Below are 17,262 nucleotides of genomic sequence, written 5' to 3' on the forward strand. Positions count from 1 at the left end.
GATCCACCACTGATGTTTAACCCCCTCTAAGCCAGTGGCATTAGTACAGTGACAGTGCATATTTTCTGGCACTGATCACTGTATTAGTCTCATTAGTCCCCAAAAAGTGTCAGTTAGATGTCCCAAATGTCCGCCGCAATATCGCAGTGCCGCTATAAGTCGCGGATCGCCGCCATTACTAGTAAAAATAAATTATTAAATAAAAATATCCCATAGTTTGTAGAAGCTATAACTTTTGCGCAAACCAATCAATATACGCCATTTTGGGATTTTTTTTTTACCAAAAATATGTAACAGAATACATATTGGCCTAAATTGATGAAGAAATTTGATTTTTTAAATAATTTTATTGGAAATGTTTTATAAACATAAATAAAAAATATTGTTTTTCAAATTTTTTGTCTTTTTTCATACATTTTTTTTTTTTACCAAAAATATATAGCAGAATACATATTGGCCTAAATTAATGAAGCAATTTGTTATTGTCAATTTTTTTTTTGGATATGATTTATAGCAGAAAGTAAAAAAATATTGTTTTGTATATTGTGTATTGTGACTTGTATATTATGTAAATGTAATTCTATATTGTGACCAAAATTGTCGTTATTTTTATCTTTATAGTCCAAAAAATAAAAACCACAGATGTGATCAAATACCACCAAAAGAAAGCTGTATTTGTGGGGAAAACAAAGACATCAATTTTATTTGGGTACAGCATCGCACAACGACCAATTGTCAATTAAAGTAACACAGTGCCCTATAGCAAAAAAGGCCTGGTCATTAGGGGGGTTAAATCTTCCGGAGGTCAAGTGGTTAAGGGCCTCAATAAATAAAATAGGCTGTTAGTACTGATCAATTTTCAAATATATAGAGTGTATACCATAGATTGCAGATGCTATAACTAAGAAACCAATATACTTTCTTTTATTTACCAAAGACATGTAGCAGAATACATTTTGGCCCAAATTAATTTGAAGAAATTAAATTGTTTTAATTATCAATTAATATACGCTTATTGGGATTATTTTATTACCAAAAATATGTAGCAGAATACATATTGACCTAAATTGATGAAGACATTCGATTTTTTAAATTATTTTATTGGATATGTTTTCTAACTGAAAATAAAAAAATATTCCTTTTTTTTAATTTTCAGTGTTTTTTCATTAATTTTAATTTTTTTTACCAAAAAGATTGTAGACGCTATAACAAAGAAACCAAATAATATAAACTTTTTTTTTTTTTTTTTACCATAGACATGTAGCAGAGTACATTTTGGCCTAAAATTTATGTAGAAATTAGATTTTTTTAAAATTATTTTATTGGATATGTTTTACAACTGAAAATAAAAAATATTGTTTTTTTTTTTTTCATTTTTGGTCTTTTTTAATTTATTTTATTTTTTTAAACAAAAAGATTATAAGAAAACAATTAATATACACTTTTTTTTATGGAAGCCATGTAGCAGAATGCATTTTGGTCTAAATTTATAAAGAATTTTTTTAAACTATTTTATTAGATATGTTTTCTAACTGAAAATAAAAAAATATTCCTTTTTTTCTAATTTTCAGTGTTTTTTCATTAATTTTTTTTTTTCTTTTACCAAAAAGATTGTAGACGCTATAACAAAGAAACCAAATAATATAAACTTTTTTTTTTTACCATAGACATGTACCAGAATACATTTTGGCCTAAAATTTGTGTAGAAATTAGTTTTTTTTTTTTAATTATTTTATTAGATATGTTTTCTAACTGAAAATAAAAAATATTCCTTTTTTTAATTTTCTGTTTTTTTATTAATTTTTATTTTTTTTTTTTTGCCAAAAAGATTTTAGACGCTATAACAAAGAAATAATAATATAAACTTTTTTTTACCAAAGACGTGTATCAGAATACATTTTGGCCAAAATTTATGTAGAAATTAGATTTTTTAAATTATTTTATTGGATATGTTTTATAACTGAAAATAAAAAAATATTGTTTTTTTTTCATGTTTGGTCTTTATTTATTTATTTTAAACAAAAAGATTGTAAACGCTATAAGTTAGAAAACAATTAATATTCACTTTTTTGATAGAAGCCATGTAGCAGAATGCATTTTGGTCTAAATTTATAAAGAATATTTTTTTTAACTATTTTATTAGATATGTTTTCTAACTGAAAATAAAAAATATTCCTTTTTTTTATTGTAAGTGTTTTTTCATTAATTTTTATTTTTTTTACCAAAAAGATTGTAGACGCTATAACAAAGAAACCAAATAATATAAACTTTTTTTTTTTTTTTTTTTTTTTTACCATAGACATGTACCAGAATACATTTTGGCCTAAAATTTATGTAGAAATTAGTTTTTTTTATTATTTTATTGGATATGTTTTATAACTGAAAATAAAAAATATTGTTTTTTTTTTTCATTTTTGGTCTTTTTTAATTTATTTTATTTTTTTAAACAAAAAGACTGTAAGAAAACAATATACACTTTTTTTTTATGGAAGCCATGTAGCAGAATGCATTTTGGTCGAAATTTATAAAGAATATATTTTAACTATTTTATTAGATATGTTTTCTAACTGAAAATAAAAAATATTCCTTTTTTTTAATTTTTGGTGTTTTTTCATTAATTTTTAATTTTTTTTTACCAAAAAGATTTTAGACGCTATAACAAAGAAAAATAATAATATAAACTTTTTTTTTCTTTTTTTTTACCAAAGACATGTACCAGAATACATTTTGGCCTAAATTTATGTAGAAATTAGATTCTTTAAATTATTTTATTGGATATGTTTTATAACTGAAAATAAAAAATATTTTTTTTTCATGTTTGGTCTTTATTTATTTATTTTAAACAAAAAGATTGTAAATGCTATAACTTAGAAAACAAATAATATACACTTTTTTTTTTAATCAAAGACATGTAGCAGAATACATTTTGGTCTAAATTTATGAAGATTTTTTTTTAAACTATTTTATTAGATATATATTTATAACTGAAAAAAAATAAAAATTTATTTGGTCTTTTTTACATTTATTTGAATCATCTGTTTTTTTATTTATATAATACAAAATAAAAAATCCCAGTGGAGATCAAATACCACCAAAAGAAAGCTCTATTTGTGGGGAAAAAAACTGTAAATGTCATTTGTATACAGTGTTTCATAATGATGCAATTGCCAATTGAAGTAGCACAGTGCTAAATAGCAAAAATGTTCTGGTCATGAAAGGGTTAAAACCTTCTGGCGCTGACATGGTAAAATAAAAGAAGAAAAAGGATCCTTATCCTGGTGTGTTATCTTTGTGAAATGTGTCAATATGAGGATGGCACATTTCATGGATGGGGTCGTGTTTCTTGTAATTTGCCACACATCTGAATTTGACATTTATCAATGGGAAGTAAAACAGGAATGAACTGGTTTATTCCAGAAATGGAAATCTCAACAGTCATCTCATCCTCCCCTCCCCTCCCCCACAGAATAGAGAAAATTTGAAATTTGACAGTTGAAATCCACAAATGTACTGGCTGAGGTCATGTGACCCCCCAGCAGCCTCACATCTCTGACATGAGAATATACAGCCTGACTTGTTTACAATTTAGGGGAGACTTAGGGGAGGAGTCATGTAACTAGCACTGTGATGTGATTGGGCAGTGCAGCTATAAATAGCATCTTGGCTTGTTTCCAACTTAGGGGAGTTGTCATGGTGACCAGCCCTGTGATGTGATTGGCCAGTTTGAATATCACTATGATGTCATCGGCAGTTGGTGAGCTATAAACTGATCAGTCACACCTGTGAGGAGCACAGAAGAGTCTGACTTCTCTTGGAGTGAAGATCTGTTTTTCTGAGCTCCTGAGATTTCTTCTTCTGTGACCTTTTCTGCGATTTTCTCTGTGTTTTTAACCAGTGAAATGAGAAAAGTGATGATGGAAAATATGTTTCCAAAAATAAGACCTGAGCCATTTAATGGCTTTATGAAAAATAGGGATGCAGTCCCCACAATATCATCTGTAGGGACTCCCCCAAGCTGTGACACTAAAAACACCATGAAAGTTGCAGCTATTAGAAACATCATGAAAAATGCCGTACCGGCAAGAAAGCCCATGAAGAATGCTGTAGTGGAAGTCCCACCCATCGTGACTTCCCCAAACTGTGACAATAGAAAGAGCATGAAAAATGTTACAGCGATTAGAAACATCATGAAAAATGCCGCTCCAGCTAGAAAGCCTCTGAGAAATAGAGCAGCAGATTTCCCACCTCTTGTCACACCCCGAGCTGTGACACTAAAAAGAGCCTGGGAAATGTTGCAGCTATTAGAAAGATCATGAAAAATGCCGCACCAGCTAGAAAACCTATGAGAAATGCAGCGGCAGAAGTTCCACCTCTTGTCACACCCCCGAGCTGTGACACTAGAAAGAGCCTGGAACTTGTCACTGCAGGATCTCTACGCTGTGACAGCCAGTCAACCTTCATATTACACCGTCTGCTTGGAGAAGGCGGATACGGACAGGTAAGTTCTCATTTTCTCATCTATAACTAGATTAGTAGCTCCACCCACAAAACAAATCCCTCCCCAGTAACTAGCCACCCAAAACTGATTGAGCTACTGGTAGACTTAATGATGTCACTCTGCCTTATGGAGGGGAGGAGCCGAGAAAACAAAATTAAGAAAGCTCTCTAGAGCTGCACGATTCTGGCCAAAATGAGAATCACCATTTTTTTGCTTAGAATAAAAAGATCACAATTCTCTCATGATTCTCGCGATGTAAAATCTTTCACGTTATACAACAAAAATGGGCTAACTTTACTGGTTAGTTTTTTTTTTTTTAATTAATTGCATTTGAAAGACCTCTGCGCAAATACAGTGTGACATAAAATATTGCAACAACCACCATTTTATTCTCTAGGGCAGTGATGGCAAACCTTGGCACCCCAGATGTTTTGGAACTACAATTCCCATGATGCTCATGCACTCTGCAGTGTAGTGGAGCATCATGGGAAATGTAGTTCCAAAACATCTGGAGTGCCAAGTTCGCCATCACTGCTCCAGGGTGTCTACTAAAAAAATATATATAATGTTTGGGGGTTCTAAGTAATTTTCTAGCAAAAAAAAATGATTTTAACTTGAAACCAACAAATGTCAGAAAAAGGTTAAGGCTCGGTTCACACTGCTGCGCTGTGGATTTGTTCAGTTTTTTGTCCTTTGGGAGGTTCGAATTTACCGCGATTTTATCGCGAATTTCAGGAGTTGGACATAGCTGCGATTGATATTCTAGCCAATGGAATCATAATGTAAAAAAAAAAAAGGTGTTAACTTCCTGTCTACTTCCTGGTTTTTGTGGAGAGTAGTGTGGTGGAATTCGCACATATGTGAACCATCAATGCGATTCAAGAACGATTTACATTGATGTCTATGGAGACTAAATTCGCAACGCAGTAAACTCGCACAAGACCCTTTTTTTATCGCATCGCATTCGTAGAGGAATCGCAACGCATGTATGTGAACGACCGTCATTGAAAACAATGACTTTAGGGAAGACATGCGAATTTAAAGTGCTTTTGACGCATCACATTTGTTATGAACTCGCATCAGTGTGAACCGGGCCTTTTTTCACTTACACACACACAGTCTATTCCATTGACAAATTGTTACAATGTTTATATTTAGTTCAACTGATAAAGAATGTTTTGATTCTTGGCAGACTGCCCAGTTTTTCTCTTCCTTTCTTTTGAAGGCTGTGGCTTCAGAAGAGCAGAGAGAATTCTTTGCATAGAAAGAATTGTGAAACACTTTAATAGAAAGAATTGTAAAACACTTTAGTAAAGATCACGATAACGATTCTTGACGATTAATTGTGCAGCTCTAAAGCTCTCCCTGTCATAGATATCAGAAGACAGTCTGTCATCGAGCCTCGCAGCCTTCATCAATAACTACTTCTGATTCCTCCTCAATGCTAGTTACATCCTTTCCCAATAATGAAGAACCGTTCTTTCCTATAACACAAATGATTTTTGTCTTTTCTCTCTTTCAGGTCTTTCTGGCAACTCATTCTGCAACCAAGAAGATCATGGCCATCAAGTCAGTTGTGAAGACTTCAGATCAACGTGGCGCCATTGAAACAGAGCAGAAGGTCATGCAGATGGTGGCAGGGTGTCCATTCCATATCCAGCTTTACACCACTTTTCAGACCCGCCATTCTGCCTGTTTCGCTATGGAGTACGTCTCTGGAGGGGATCTGTTTGATTTCACCGTAAACAATTTCCCTCTTAATATTTCCGTCATAAGGTAAGTCTCATCACCACAATGATAATAGAATAGAAAGCAATCTTTATAAGATATGTCGTTTTACAATCCAGGCTTTTAGGAGTTTAGAATTACATTGGACTCCATTAGAATGTGTAGCTACATCAGTCCACCCAGATCTGACGTAGATACTTTAGAGTAATGTCACTCCATCCCCCATAAATTGGGGACAACGCACCTCTCCCAAGCTTAGATACTCTATATTATCATAGTAGGGTTGGGGTTCAAAGTAGACTGTTCATACACATGGCATTCTGCAATCCCAGTTTCCCCAAAGCGGGCAGTGATTGCACCATGAGGGGAAGGAGATGGAGACAGTCCAGAGTCACCTAGTAACGTTCTTTAAGAGTTTTCTGATGCCGGGAGGTGGAGCGGGGTTTCTGATCATGTGATCGCCATGATTGGCGGTCACAGTGGTCACATGATCAGAGAGCTCCTAATCACATGTAGCGATTGGGAGTTTTCCTTTAGCCACCGGTAACTGTGCCAGGAGTGCATTCTCAGGACAGCTCTGTTTACATTCTGGTACCCATATATGTGGCCTCTCAGCGTTAAGACCCACCCACCTAGAGGCCACATATATGCATACCACCAGCATGAAGGGGTGAACACTTCTGGACCAGTGATGTACCGGTACCTCATTACCCTGGTACTGTTTTTTAGAGGTGGCGGTCTAACTAACCGCTGGATTCGTTTTATATGCAGCGGGAGGGGAATTCCTCCACTCCCGGCACCTACCACAGCTTTCTCAGGCTCTCTCATCCTACCGGGAGACCCAGACGACCAGCCGGCACGTTTACTGGCTGGTCAGACAGCTGAACAAAGCTGTGATCGGCTTTGATCGGCTCTCCGCTATGGTAACCCGGATGTGATGACATTGTGACCTGACATTTTTAAGGAATGAAAATCATTGAAAAACACAGATCTCGGTGTTGTGAAGGGCAGAGGAGAGACTTGGGGTCTTATAGTACCGGTCTCATGCCTATTGCTATGACAAGCATGTTTACAGCCTGGATCCTACCAATGGGTTCTCCCAGGAGACTCCAGAATCTGGGATCTGATAAAACCAGAAATGGTGAGCAGGTGCCATACCCAGAACTCCAACCGTACTGTCACCTAAATAACCTCAAAGGTGGGACCGGTGATGGGATAGAGCCAGGTACTCCCTCCCCATGCCCATGGATAATGTTTCTACTTAAGCTCAATGACTGTAAAATGTAATTCCTTCATAATCTAATTTTTTCCTCTTTTATAGATTTATTGCGGCGGAAATATGCTGTGGATTGGAGTTTCTTCACAAGCGTGGCATTGTCCATAGAGACATCAAGTTAGGCAACATCCTAATGGACAAGAATGGTCATGTCCGTATTGCAGACTATGGATTGGCAGTAATGGATCTGTTCGGTAATAAGAAGGTGATGGGTGAAGCCGGAACAATTGGATACATGGCGCCAGAAGTAAGTCACGCTCTGTTTACCCATCACTAGGCCTCATCTATTCAGTAGATCACAATCCAATCACTATCCCTCTGATACTTGTAATATGAACATTTTAGACTGCATACAGAACACTGCAATGTAAATCACCTGATTGGTAATCATTAAGCTCTTTTATCTTTTTAATAATTTGTTAACCACTTGCTGACCGCCGCACAAACATATATGTCGACACAATGACACGGTCAGGCAAATGGGCGTACAGGTACGTCCCTTTAAATTTGCCGCTGTGTGGTCGCGCGCGAGCTCTGTGATCGTGCCCGTGGGACCCGTGAACTCGATGTCCGCCGGTGTCCCGCGAGCGTGTCACGGAGCTGAAGAACGGGGAGATGTCAGTGTAAACACAACATCTCCCCGTTCATCCTAGTGACATGTCACTGTTCGTCTGCTCCCTCTCATCGGGAGCAGCGATCAGTGACATGTCACTTGTAGCCACGCCCCCTAACAGTTAGAACACTATCCTAGGACACACTTAACCCCTTCCTATCCCCCTAGAGGTTAACCCCTTCACTGCCAGTCACATTTACACAGTAACCAGTGCATTTTTATAGCACTGATCGCTGTATAAATGTGAATGGTCCCAAAAGTGTCCGATGTGTCCGCCATAATGTCGCAAAATTATTAATAAAAATGCCTTAAAACTATCCCCTATTTTGTAGATGCTATAACTTTCGCGCAAACCAATCAATAAACGCTTATTGCGATTTTTTTTTACCAAAAATATGTAGAAGAATACATATTTGCCTAAACTGAGGAAAAAATGTGTTTTTTTATATATTTTTTGGGGATATTTATCAAAAAGTAAAAAATATTGCTTTTTTTTTTCAAAATTGTCGGTCTTTTTTTGTTTACAGCGCAAAAAATAAAAACCGCAGAGGTGATCAAATACCACCAAAATAAAGCTCTATTTGTGGGGAAAAAAGGACGTCAATTTTGTTTGGGAGCCACGTCGCACAACAGTCAGTTAAAGCGACGCAGTGCCGAATCGCAAATAGTGCTCTGGTCTTTGGCCAGCCAAATGGTCCGGGGCTTAAGTGGTTAATATATGTCCATGGGGGGGCAGCCATTGCGTATGCCGGCTCTGCCTCCTGGTTCAGCTGTTGGGCACAGTGGTTGTTCTTTGCCATTTCTCTTGCTTAAAGCAAGCCTAGCTACAATATCTATAATAATGGACATATGAAATAGGAAACATATAAAAATTTAAAAAGGTACATCAAGGTTAATGTTGCGATGATTTCTACTGGAGAGCAGATATCACTACCTGCTCTCTGCAGAATTATGGCCCATTCATTAAATGCATGCCACTGTGTAGAGCCTGTGGTATCCTATCAAGTTCTATATACTTAGCATAACAAAGAGAACTCTGATTTGATTAGGGTGAGTCACATGACTAGGCTCTCGCTCAAGTTTTTTTTTTTTTTTTTATGTTTACACCCATTCCCTGTAATAGCACTCAAAGTCCCAATTCCACCGCTGTGCTTCATAAATGTAATTTTTATTAAAGTAGTGCTATTGCCACAGTAAGGACATACTGGTGCTTTGTAAATGCCTCCCTTAGAATACATGTTCAATGAATACATATTATTATTTCCCCTATAAAAGGATGGTAAGTTTGTAGGAACTAAGTAACTGATTTCTCTTCTCTGATTGGCAGGTTATCAATGGCGACTTCTACCAGTTTAAACCCGACTGGTTTTCATTGGGGGTTCTCATATACGAGATGGCTACCGGCACTGTGCCATTCCCTGCCCCCAACATGCAGGCATATAGGAAGGTTGTGAATTACGAAGATCCTGTTTACCCCGCAGACATGGATCCACACCTGAAGATCTTCATAGACGGAGTAAGTACAAGACATTTTTAATTTTGAAGAGGCACAGGGAAGGTTTCTAGGCCTACTACTGCTGCTTTAGGGGTATAATGTAGGGGTGTTGCCAATTCTGGTTGTCAGCTGGATTGTTGGGTAGTTTGGCTTCTTCATCCCATGGTGAAGATCCAATGGGAATACTTCATCCTGGGGTTGAGGGCTCAGAAGATGATGCCACATGGGGTCAATCACTGATGTGCACATTGTATGAGGTTATCAGAGCAGAACTCCTCCCCATGTATTATTGCTTTGAATATAGTGGGGAGGATTAGATCACCTGCCGTCATTTTAGACTTGTCTGTGTCCCTGTTGTGGACATTTTGTTTCATATCCTGTCCTGGGGACACGGAAATCTCACCAAGGAGGGACACAGAAAGCAACCACAACCTAACAGAGAGGTTCTAACCCTTTCCAACTCCATTCATCAAACTGCTTTTATCGCCCTGTGCTGATAAATTATGTTAATGAGAAGAAAAAAATATCTTTAAAAATTTCCAATCTCCTCCCTTTTCTTGTGGCTGTAATTCTACTTTAAGTGTCACCGCCAATCTACAGAGCTCAGGCAGTTAGAAGCGATCTAATGGCGGCACATCATAATGTGTACTCATTTGTTGTACTGGAATATAATATGAATTCCATCCATGTCAGTAGACATCCAGCACCTGTATTTGGCTATATGTGTGTCTTCACATGCTATGATCCTCCAATGGGTGAAAGGACCGCCCAGGAGGAGACGCAGTGTAATCAAAGTTTTTTTTTTTTCTTTTCTAAAAAGTGCAAAATTAACTAAAAATAACTTAATTTCTCTTTTATAGCTGCTATGCAAATGTCCGGACAAGAGGCTTGGAGACGGCAAAAAAATAAGACAGCATTCATTCATGAGGCTTATCGATTGGAAGTCGCTGGAACAAGGGAAAGGACAGCCCCCTTTCTCAGTATGCCCTGTAAGTACACAAATCTTTATAGGATGAGGATTCAAAAAGAAGATTGTTACACACTGTAAGGAGCATTGCTATGTCCTTACAGCTAATGTAGGGGGGTACAGACATATCCCAGCCTGTAGGAAAACCTCACAGACTAATCAGTCAATATTTCATTCTCTACGGGAGAAGTAAATAAGATTGAAACTTTCTATGCATCAGACACAATGAGGATGATTTACTAAAACTGAAGAGTGAAAAATCTGATGCAGCTGTGTATGGTAGCCAATCAGCTTCTAACTTTCCGCTTGTTCAATAAAGCTTTGACAAAAAAAAAGTCAGCTGATTGGTTACCAAACAGAGCTGCACCAGGTTTTGCACTCTCCAGTTTTAGTAAATAAACCCCATTGGTGCACAGCTGGGAGTGATAGTTGAAGTGAGAAGGTGCAATGGTTGATAATACAATGTCTGGGGTGTCTAGGACATTTGGCTTCGACCATCATGATGTGGTGGAAGGCATGGGACCAGACATGTAGTTTGCTTCTAGATTGGTATCCTATCTGCTCCTCCACTGCATGGAAAGAGGAAGAAGGTTCTAGGTTGTATTAAAGAAGTTGTTCGATGTTAAAGCCCAACTTAAAAAATAAATAAATCGCGCAGTAGGCAACCACCCCCCCACCCCCCCCACCCCACCCTGCACTCTAATGCTTTATTGCTTGTAAACTCTAGGGGCATTGAAAGAGGGACCTAGCCCTAACCTCTCTGCATCATCAAGTACAATACAGGCCTATCAGTCCTACATTGTATGTGAGGGGGTAAGAATGTGGCCATGGCTGGGAAAGCTTTAGAGAGGGTCTGTGAGGGATCGGTTGCATAGATATAGGCTGTCCAAAGCAAGGAATAAATTATTATGCATTATTCCTCTACCCCTAGGCAAAAAATCCCCCCCCCCCCCACGCAAATACTGCAAGGGTAATTTATACTTGTTTCTGGAATTGGGCTTTAAGCAATATTCTGATATTTACTCAGGTCAGAGATCTATGAATACAGAATCTCATATTTGTTTTTTTCATTTTGCAGGGCTTGGACATAGACATGGAAACAACCTGTCGCCTTACTCCATCAGCGATAGATGTCAAGGCATTGGACATTCCAGGAAAGAAATTATTCTTGCCTGGATTCCTAAACATCGACATGTCGTGAGGACGCCTGTCAACATGTAGTGTGTGGTGTGTTGTGTGTAGTGTGTTGTGTGTTGTGTGTTGTGTGTAGTGTTTAGTGTGTTGTCTTTAGTGTTTAGTTGACAGTGTGTGCCAGCAATGCCAGCAAGGTGCCAGCCAGCAAGCCACCCACATTAGGGTGCCAGCCAGCAAGTCACCCACATCAGGGTGCCAGCCAGCAAGCCCACCCACAGCAGGGTGCCAGCCAAAAAGCCCACCCACATCAGTGTCCCAAACAGCAAGCCACCCACAGCAGGATGCCAACCAGCAAGCCCACCAACAGCAGGGTGCTGTCAGCCTATGTTACGCTATGGGGACGGAGCAGCCGGGCAGCCGGGGAACACAGGTCCTAATTTGTGGGCATTCAGAGCCACTCACCCACTCCTGCATACCTGTCAAATTAGGGCTGTGTTTGTCCAGCTGCTGCGTCCCCTTAAAGGGGTGGATGGACATGATGATGAAGATTCCACATATTTGGACAATAGTTCTTGATGTGACATAATACCCGGATTTGACCTATATATACCGATATATTCATGAGAAATTTGGAGAGGACAGTTCATCTGTAAAGACATTGATATCATCTTCAGAAGATCCAGATGAACAAATATTCAAAATCAAACAAAAAAAAACTGCACTGTACAGAGGAGCCACCCACAGCAGAGTGCCAGCCAGCAAGCCCACCTGCAGCAAGGTGCCAGCCAGCAAGCCAGCCACAGTAGAGTGCCAGCCATAAAACGCCCACCCACAGCAGGGTGCCACCCAGCAAGCCACCCACAGCAGGATGCCAACCAGCAAGCCCACCAACAGCAGGCTGCTTTCAGCCTATGTTACTCTATGGGGACGGAGCAGCCGGGCAGCCGGGGAACACAGGTCCTAATTTGTGTGCATTCAGGGCCACTCACCCACTCCTGCACACCTGTCAAATTAGGGCTGTGTTTGTCCAGCTGCTGCGTCCCCTTAAAGGGGTGGATGTGGGAGGTGTGCAAGCCACCCACAGCAGGATGCCAACCAGCAAGCCCACCAACAGCAGGCTGCTTTCAGCCTATGTTACTCTATGGGGACGGAGCAGCCGGGCAGCCGGGGAACACAGGTCCTAATTTGTGTGCATTCAGGGCCACTCACCCACTCCTGCATACCTGTCAAATTAGGGCTGTGTTTGTCCAGCCGCTGCGTCCCCTTAAAGGGGTGGATGGACATGATGATGAAGATTCCTCATATTTGGACAATAGTTCTTGATGTGGCAAAATACCTGGATTGGACCTACATACCGATATATTTACGAGAAATTTGGAGAGGACAGTTCATCTGTAAAGACATTGATATCATCTTTAGAAGATCCAGATGAACAAAGATTCAAAATCAAACAAAAAAAAACCTATACTGTATAGAGGAGCCACCCACAGCAGAGTGCCAGCCAGCAAGCCCACCTGCAGCAGGGTGCCAGCCAGCAAGCCAGCCACAGTAGAGTGCAAGCCAGCCACAGCAGGGTGTCAGCCAGCAAGCCCACCTACAGCAGGGTGCCAGCCAGCAAACCCCCCCCCCCGCATCACGGTGCCAGCCAGCAAGTCCACCCACAGCAGGGTGCAAGCCAGCAAGCCCACCCACATCAGGGTGCCAGCCAGCAAGCCACCCACATAAGGGTGCCAGCCAGCAAGCCCACCCACAGCAGGGTGCCAGCCAGAAAGCCCACCCACATCGGGGTGCAAACCAGCAAGCCACCCACAGCAGGATGCCAACCAGCAAGCCCACACACAGCAGGGTGCTGTCAGCCTATGTTACGCTATGGGGACAGAGCATGCCAGCCAGCAAGCCACCCACAACAGGGTGCCAGCCAGCAAGCCCACCCACATCAGGGTGCCAGCAAGCCCACGCACACCATGGTGCAAGCCAGCCACAGCAGGGTGCCAGCCAGCAAGCCCACCCACAGCAGGGTGCCAGCTAGCAAACCCCCCCCCGCATCACGGTGCCAGCCAGCAAGTCCACCCACAGCAGGGTGCCAGCCAGCAAGCCCACCCACATCAGGGTGCCAGCCAGCAAGCCACCCACATCAGGGTGCCAGCCAGCAAGCCCACACACAGCAGGGTGCAAACCAGAAAGCCACCCACAGCAGGATGCCAACCAGCAAGCCCACACACAGCAGGGCGCTGTCAGCCTATGTTACGCTATGGGGACAAAGCAGCCGGGCAGCTGGGGAACACAGGTCCTAACTTGTGTGCATTCAGGGCCACTCACCCACTCCTGCCCACCTGTCAAATTAGGGCTGTGTTTGTCCAGCCGCTGTGTCCCCATAAAGGGGTAGATGGACATGATGATGAAGATTCCTCATATTTGGACAATAGTTCTTGATGTGACCTACTACCTGGATTGTAAAATATACCGATATATTCATGAGAAATTTGGAGAAGACAGTTCATCTGTAAAGACATTGATATCATCTTAAGAGCTCACTGGTTTTGAGACTCAGGAAGGAACCTGCGTGAGAGGAGCCCTGGGTGTTGGACTAAAAAGGTTTGTTTTTCTGCATGTTTTGTTGGTGACGGGGACCAGCCCCGCACTGTATAGAGAGGAGACTATTTGTTTAGCTAGCGCTGGACGGCAAGGATTTAATTTACTGTTTGTTTGTTTTTGTTTTGCAGACCTCCTGCAAAGAAACCTGGCATCCGCCAGATTTTGAAGAAAGTGCCCATTTGCGGACTGTCATTCAGAAAAAGGTGATCCCCCACAAGCTATTTCCCCACAAGACATTGATATCATCTTCAGAAGATCCAGATGAACAAAGATTCAAAAAATGAACTGCACTGTACAGAGGAGCAACCCACAGCAGAGTGCAAGCTAGCAAGCCCACCTGCAGCAAGGTGCCAGCCAGCAAGCCCACACACACCATGGTGCAAGCCAGCCACAGCAGGGTGACGGCCAGCAAGCCCACCCACAGCAGGGTGCCAGCCAGCAAAACCCCCCCCCCGCATCACGGTGCCAGCCAGCAAGTCCACCCACAGCAGGGCGCTGTCAGCCTATGTTACGCTATGGGGACAAAGCAGCCGGGCAGCCGGGGAACACAGGTCCTAATTTGTGTGCATTCAGGGCCACTCACCCACTCCTGCACACCTATCAAATTAGGGCTGTGTTTGTCCAGCCGCTGCATCCCCTAAAGGGGTAGATGGACATGATGATGAAGATTCCTCATATTTGGACAATAGTTCTTGATGTGACATAATACCCGGATTTGACCTATATACCGATATATTCATGAGAAATTGGGAGAGGACAGTTCATCTGTAAAGACATTGATATCATCTTCAGAAGATCCAGATGAAGAAAGATTCCTTATTTTCGGACATTACTTCTTGATATTCATCAAACAACAGTTTTAAACTGAAAACCATCAAAAGATATTGTGATGTCCACCCACAGATGTATAATCTCTATGGAGTAATCCGATCGCCTTCGGGGTCAGGAAGGAATTTTTTCCCTACACCATGCTTCATTAGGGTTTTTTTTCGCCTTCCTCTACATCAACTGTGGGGTCTGAATAATACAAAAAAAAAACAACAAAAAAACTGCACTGTACAGAGGAGCCTTGACGAGGCAGTGCAGCTTCCACATACATTTGCAAATGTGTGCAATGTGACTGCCTGCATGGGGATGCACGAAGTGCCTGTACCCACCGCCCTCACACAGGGTACGGATTCATACGTCTTGTGTGAACGAGGCCTTAGGACCGCACTTTACAGAGCAGCCTTGGCAAAGTAGTGTAGCTTCCCCATTTGCAAATGTGTGCAACTAAGACCTCTGTTTTTAATGTCAAGTGTTAGATTGTGCCTTTTTGATTTATTTGCAGGCTAGCTGGTAAGTGTGCTGGGAAATCTTTTGCTTTTGTGCTGTGCAAAGCCCTTCCATGTGCACCTTACTTCAAAAGCTAATTATAAGCTGCTGTAGCTGCCCTGCTTTGTACACTGTTTTTGGATACAACTTTAATATAAACTACATGTATAAAACAAAAACTGGGTTAGTTGTCTGGTTTTGTATACTGTTTTAAGTAAAGCTTTAATAAAAACTACAATTTATAAAAAAAAAACTCTGGTAGTTGTCCTGTTTTGTATACTGTTTTTACACAAAACTTTAATAAAAACTGCAATTATAAAAAAAAATCAGGGGGGTAGTTGTCTTGTACTGTATACTGTTTTTGGATGAAACTTTAATACAAACTACAATTATATATAAAAAACACTCAGGTAGTTGTCATTCTTGTAAAGACAGTCTTAATGCATTGTATCGATATTATACATATACAATTTTTCTGTTGTCAATAAACATCTGTCATGCTGATCCTCTGGCTCTGAGCCTTTCTCTTGCACTGACCCAGAACAAGTACACAGATTAGGAGATCTGCTTTCATTGGCCCCATGCTTGTTCTGGGTCACAGCCAGGTAATCAGCATTTTCAGAAGCTGGTGAGCACTGACAAGCTGTGTATTTCTCTCATATTATATTTTAACCTGTGAGGATGGAAACATTGGCTCCGCCATTGCTGACTTGTTAAAGGTACAGCTGTTGTCATTGTGTTCTGAGAGATGTCCCTCCACCAAACTGTCTCAGACTTACTGTACACAAAGAGGAGCCATTCTTCTGTACCTCTGGGGATCCCATCTTCATAGAGACCAGCTATGGTGGCCTATAAGTCTAATTCAGGGAGCGTGGTCAAGGTTTCTATGGAGACCATCTATGGCTCTCTATATGTCCAATCCAAGGAGAGTAGTTAGGGTTTCCATAGAGACACGCTATGGTGGCTTGGGACTCCAACCCAGGGAGAGTGAGCAGTGTTTCCATGGATACCAGCTATGGTGGCCTGTGAGGATAATCTAAGGACAGGTTTCCATAGAGACCAGCCATGGCAGTCTGTGATTTCAAGCCAGGGAGGGTGGGCAGTATTTCCATGGAGGCCAGCTATGGCGGCCTGTGAGTCCAACCCAAGGATAGTGGTGGGGGTTTCCATTGAGACCAGCTATGTGAGGATAATTCAGGGAGAGGGGGCAGTGTTACCATGGAGACTAGCTATGGTGACCAGTGAGGCCAATCCAGGGTAAGTGAGCAAGGTTTCCATGGAGACCAGCTGCAGTGGTCTGTGAGTCCAGTTCAAGGAGAATAGTCAGGGTTTCCATGGAGACTAGCTATGGTGCCTGTGAGTCCAAGGAGAATAGTCAGGGTTTCCATGGAGACTAGCTATGGTGCCTGTGAGTCCAAGGAGAATAGTCAGGGTTTCCATGGAGACTAGCTATGGTGCCTGTGACTCCAAGAATAGTCAGGGTTTCCATGGAGACTAGCTATGGTGGCCGATCCAGTGAGAGTGGGTAGTGTTTCTATGAAGACCAGCAATGGTGCCTGTGAATCCAATCGAGTGAAAGTGGGCAGTGTTTCTATGGAGACCAGCTATGGTGGCCTGTGAGTCCAATCCAGTGAAAGTGGGC

The 17,262-nt window shown here is 41.0% G+C and overlaps 1 long non-coding RNA gene across 1 annotated transcript; it reads left to right on the forward strand.

Moving 5' to 3' along the window:
* The first annotated feature begins 10,484 nt into the window (after window positions 1-10,484).
* On the forward strand, window positions 10,485-15,367 carry LOC141113747 (uncharacterized). Its single transcript, XR_012236814.1, has 3 exons — window positions 10,485-10,599; window positions 11,656-11,804; window positions 14,435-15,367. It is a non-coding gene; the product is annotated as an uncharacterized lncRNA (long non-coding RNA).
* Window positions 15,368-17,262: the final 1,895 nt, after the last annotated feature.

This window comes from Aquarana catesbeiana, linkage group LG12 (genome assembly GCF_042186555.1).
Source record: "Aquarana catesbeiana isolate 2022-GZ linkage group LG12, ASM4218655v1, whole genome shotgun sequence".
In the NCBI taxonomy this organism is placed as follows: domain Eukaryota; kingdom Metazoa; phylum Chordata; class Amphibia; order Anura; family Ranidae; genus Aquarana; species Aquarana catesbeiana.